Below are 5478 nucleotides of genomic sequence, written 5' to 3'. Positions count from 1 at the left end.
TCAAGGTGAGGCCATGCCAGTGCAGAGCAGAGCAGGACGATCCCTTCCCTTGACCAACTAGCAATGCCATGCCTGATGCATCTCAGGACACAGTTGGCCCTCCTGGCTGTCAGGGCACACTGCTGGCTCGTGTTCAGCTTGCTGAGGATCAAAACTCCCAAATCACTTTCTGTGGGGCTGCTCTCCAGCCTCTTGTCCTCCAGTCTATACATACAGCCAGAGTTACCCCATCCCAGGTGCAGAATCCAGCACTTTTTCTTGCTGAACTTCATATTGTTGATAATTGCCCAGGCTCTAATTTGTCAAGATCTCTCTGCAAGGCCTCTCTGCCCTTGAGGGAGTCAACAGCTCCTCCTAACATAGTGTTGTCTGCAAACTTAGTATGCATTCGAGTCCTGCATCCAGATCATTTATAAAAACATTAAAGAGACTTATTTCCTTCCAGCTCTCCTAAGGGTCCCCACATATATAGAAATCAATCCTGGTCCCAGGATGACGTGGAAATCTGTGGCGTTGCCTGTTGACTCCTGCATAAAGCAAGGTATGAATTATACGTGTACGGCCTGTTCTCTGTGTACATGAGCTGCATCATCTGTTAAAGGAAAACTCGCTCAGAAGTGAGTAATCAGAATATAACCCACTAACTCTCACACTAATGGTAGTAGTGAAAAGGCCCTCCCTCACAGAAAATCCCTTTATTGTCTTTGTACAAATTTTGAGGTGCAATCAAAAGGCCATCTCATACTATTGATTTTTAACCAAACTCCCCACCGAAATCAATGAGAAGACCTGCTTAAAATCAATAGTGCAATAAAGATTGTGCAGAGCTGTTTGCAGCAAGACTTTTTCTAATTTTTGTTTGGTTTCTACTTTGATTTAATCATACTTAATGTGACATGCTGATACTGGATGATAAATATCCCATGTGTGTATGGAATCTGTCAAAAATAAGAACAATATGGATGCAATAATACTAACATTGAATTTTCAGAGAAAAAAAATATATATTAAGGAACTGAAATACAGTGTGATATCCCTCAAAACTGCTAACCTTTCCAATCCAAGAATGGGTTTTGATAGCCTAGGAAACAGGTTCTTCCAGTTCACTCAAACAGTAAGTAAAATATTCAAGTTTGGAGAGAAACAAACATATTAAAAAGGGGTTTTATTGCTCAGAATAAAAATCATTTAGAAAGTGTATCTCAAATTCACATGAGAATAACATCCCTGTAAAAGGATGAAAAACTATTCAGAGTAGATGAAGCTGAATGTAGGAAAAAGGTAATTGTTTATTTCCAGCCTTCTTCCCTCCTCCCTCCCCCCCCCCCCAAAAAAAAAAAAAGTTGCTGAAAGACACAGACTGTTGGTATCTCTTCACAGATTTACAGAACAGAATAAAAGCAATGAAGTTAACAGAAGATAAGATTCAAGGTTGCAATATGGAAGTCACTGACTTCAGTATATGTGAGAAAAAAAATGTCTATTAAGCACTCATTTTTCTGTTAAGCACACTTTTTTTTCTTTTATTTTTCCAAGCAGAACACTTTGGGTATTGATCCAGGAGGGAGGATCTGGATTCTGCCTTGGACCTCAAAAAAGCTGTCTAAAATTTCATGTATGGAAGAGGTGCTAAGTGTACTTCTGTGCTCAGCCTTTCCTCTGAGATGCTCAAGACAACTGTTTCTTGGATTGCTCTTCTAAGGTGCTGTAACTTTAACCACATACTACACTATAAGCCTTAAAATAAATGAATTATAATAGTAACATAGTTCCCATCAGTATTGTAGAGCAGACTATGGGAAAGATTGATTAAGGAGACTTAAAAATTAACTGTACTACTGTCCTCAATTGAGTAGCAAGAGTTCCTTCCCTGGAAAGACAACCGGTCTGTCAATAGTCCATCAATATCCTCCAGGCTGAGTGAGACTGATTTTAACATCCATTTAGGCTGCTCTAGATAATCAGCCCCGTTCTCCCCCCATTTCCCAAAAGAATCCTTCTTTGTATATTTTCTTTTAAATATTTCTCTTGAAACAAATTCAACCTGGGTCAAACCTGAAAAAGCACAAGACATGGTGGACGGTGAAAAAATATGCATAAAAAAAGAAAAAATAGTCAAAATACCTGAGGCCTAAAGGGTGATAGATGGGGGACATACACAGTGGAAACTATCTGCATGGATACAAAATGATATCTCCAAACACTTCATCACATTGCAGCCATTCATCTGTCACGTCCATAAACATAAATGAATGTACTGGCTGCACTACGGGCATCTGGGATGTAGAGGAGGGATGGCACTATTAAATAAAATTTGTCCTATGAACACAGCTCTAAAATACATTAAAACAGACTTTTTTTTTTTTCCCATACATCTACTTATTAAGAATTTTGTTTTGCTTTTTTTTTTTCCTTTTGATTCTTTGCTTTTTAAGAGTTTGGAAGCTCTTGTTCTCTGTCAGCCACGTTGCTGTACCAATCCTGTGAGCTTTGCCCCGAGCTTTTTTTCTGCTGGCCAATACCAATTTCATTTGTAATGAAAACATTGCAACTCTGACTGCACTGCCTACTAGCATATTGATTGTTTTTCACCAAACAATTATGAAGAAATCAAAATTCCATCTCTTTCACTGCCTTTTGAGCTAGTTTTTGATTGTTTTCTTTTTCCAAGTTGATATTTTACTTGTGTGCATAAATGAGTCGAAGTGGAGGCCAAGGTACCACAAAAGTTGCTTAGCTTTACCAAAAATGATCTCTATAGTAATATTAGTACATTCTTCTGATATAGGTATGATTCCACTCGTGCACAAATGCTTAATACATCATACACACATGCTTCCATTTGGGGAAAATATGCGAACTGTACCAATACAAGGCTCTGTAGCAGTAAAGCATTATTCACGGTGTGAATGGTAAGAGTATTTAGTTTTTAAAACTTCATACCCTCAGTCAAATCGATCCACGTTATAACTGTGTGCAACTCGGATCTTAGCCTTTTTTTTCTCTGAAATCAGATTATTTTTTTTTAATTTAGAAAACTTAAAGAATCTTGCCTATAATTAGCTGAACTAATTAAAACTCTATTTAATCCTAATTCAGAATAATCTCTTTATGCCATAAAACAAACTTTACAGTTTCTCAGTGTCATCTACAGTTCCTATTTACCATCCCTTTTCGGCTCAGCCAACAAAACCATTCTTTGTGTTTTCGATAATGATTTCCACTAACGATTGCTTTCTGGTGTAAGTAGGAGAGAAAGGGATCTAGATGAAGGTACGAGCCTCAGCTCTCAGCTAGAGAGATCAAAGTGCTGATCGGGTCATCCAAAGATGTCAAGCAACACCAAAAAAACTAATACCATGGAATATCCAACTCCTTGGATACGGAATTACATAACACGCATTGAACGACGTTGTCTGACATACAGCAGCAAAATTCAGACCATCTTGAAAATCTGTCCAAAAATCTTTTCTGTCAGCAACTACTGATCATGTTTTATTTAAAAAAAAAAAAAAAAAAAAAAAAAAAAAAGAAAGAAAATCCAAGCCAAGGAATTCAATTGGGAAAAAAAAATGTTTGGATTAAAAAAAACTGTTTGGATTAAAATAGTTGAGGAATGACAAACTAATTTCTGCAGTATTGCAGATTGTCCGGGTGCTCTTTATTCTGCCTGACGTTTGTAGTTTGACCTTGACAAGAAGACCTATTGCTGTACTCCATAGTTGAATACATGTCTCGATGGGGACATCGAGAGTGGAAAAGCTGAAAACAGACACTGAAGGAAAGGTTTTGGTGCCTCAAACTGGCTAACATGAATAATTTATACACGCCTGCTGAGATTGTCCCAAGAAATAGCCAGAGAGAAAAAATCAGCTAGAAAACATATGGCAGATTGGAGGCACAAAGGCAGGCACTTGGCTCATGTGGGTATGGCACTGCTGTTGACTACTCAGGAAAAAGCTCTTCTGCTGAACACAACCACTCAAAAAATGCCACATTCTCAAGGCTACACAACTGAAACCTGGTATCCACAGTTTGCTTCATCCACTGAGGGACTGAAAACAAGCACTGATGTTGCTGACTACATGCAGATATAGAAATGGAGCAGTCATTCTGGATTTATTTGAATTACCTTGTTTGAATGTGAGTTAGTAGGACATAAAATAATATGTGGAATTGGGGCTTCTCTAATGACTGATAATGGATGTATGGAAACAGACTACACAATACCTAGTGATCTGCACAATTGAGGGAAATCTGAGCAATCCTGAGAATCTATCAGAGTTAGAGATGTGCCAGAGTAAATGTCTGATTTTGGAGAAAATTATAATTCTAGAGCAAGGAACTAAGAGGTAGGATAGGATAGGATAGGATAGGATAGGATAGGATAGGATAGGATAGGATAGGATAGGATAGGATGTAGTCTGTTATGATGCTCTGCTTGCTTGATTATTTCACTCTCAGTGATGGCTTTGCCCCTTTAACTACCTAATCATAGCAGGGGAGATGATCAATAAGAAGATGGTGGGAAGAGAGTAATGCACAAGAAGTGCTGGGATTGATTTGTTAACTGTTGTGGTTTGTTGTTGTTGTTTTTTAAAGTTTTAGTCCTTATTTGCTTGTAGAAGTGCCTGTATTTCTAGTGATGTAAATTGGTGAAAATTATGTGAAATTGTGTTAAAATTGTTCTTGGTCTCTTTGTTCTTGACAGTGTGGCCTCGTTGTCAAGCTGTCTTGTTTCTTCGAGAAAACTAGCTCTTAAGAAAGTCACTCCTGTAAAGCAATGGTTCCTTACGTGTAAATCCCACTTTGATATCCCCTTCTGGAATTGTGTAGTTTTATAATTGTGAAAAGCTAGAAAATGGGACTGAATCTTCCCAAATACCCACGAGCTTTGGATGCTCCTAACTGTGACGTCCAGAGGAGCACGGCACCCATCTGTAGGCCAGGTAAAGCTGAATTCCCCAGAGCCCCCAAATGCAGGCCTGTACCTTTGTAGGGGGCAGCTCTGAAAAACCCAGCTCCTGAAACACCTAACTCTGAAGAGCTAGAGGTGAAATTCCCTCAGAGGTACGGGCAGCAAGCACTTGTTATGATGTGTTACACTGCTTATGGCGTTACTTCTCCCAACACAAACTCTTTATTAACTTTATTTGGAATCAGTATTTGAGGCCGACGACCTAGTGCGTGCTGTCGGAGGTCTGTGTTTACAGAACTTGGGGTTCACTCCGGGGCCCGGCTGAGCACGGAGGGGGCTGCGCCAGACCCCACCACAGCCCGAGGGCGACAACCCCCGGCCGGGCCCCGCTGCGGGGCGGAGCCGCCTCTGCGGCTCGGGGCCGCGGCTCCGGCGCTGTAGAGGGCGCTGCATGGCCGGGCCGTGCCGGGCGCCACGGGGTTGTTCCGTTCTCGTTCCCGTTCCAGTTCCCGTTCCCGTTGCCGGCGCCGCTCCCCTCGGGCCGGGCGGCGGCGGCGGCG

General features: G+C 40.7%; 1 long non-coding RNA gene across 1 annotated transcript; it reads left to right on the top strand.

Annotated features, from left to right (window-relative positions):
- The first annotated feature begins 427 nt into the window (after window positions 1–427).
- On the top strand, window positions 428–1764 carry LOC140001709 (uncharacterized). Its single transcript, XR_011807200.1, has 2 exons — window positions 428–541; window positions 1540–1764. It is a non-coding gene; the product is annotated as an uncharacterized lncRNA (long non-coding RNA).
- Window positions 1765–5478: the final 3714 nt, after the last annotated feature.

The sequence above is a fragment of the Anas platyrhynchos genome, chromosome 2 (assembly GCF_047663525.1).
Source record: "Anas platyrhynchos isolate ZD024472 breed Pekin duck chromosome 2, IASCAAS_PekinDuck_T2T, whole genome shotgun sequence".
Lineage (NCBI taxonomy): Eukaryota > Metazoa > Chordata > Aves > Anseriformes > Anatidae > Anas > Anas platyrhynchos.
The sequence above is the reverse complement of the archived record's forward strand: the minus strand, read 5'-3'. Positions and strand labels throughout refer to the sequence as shown.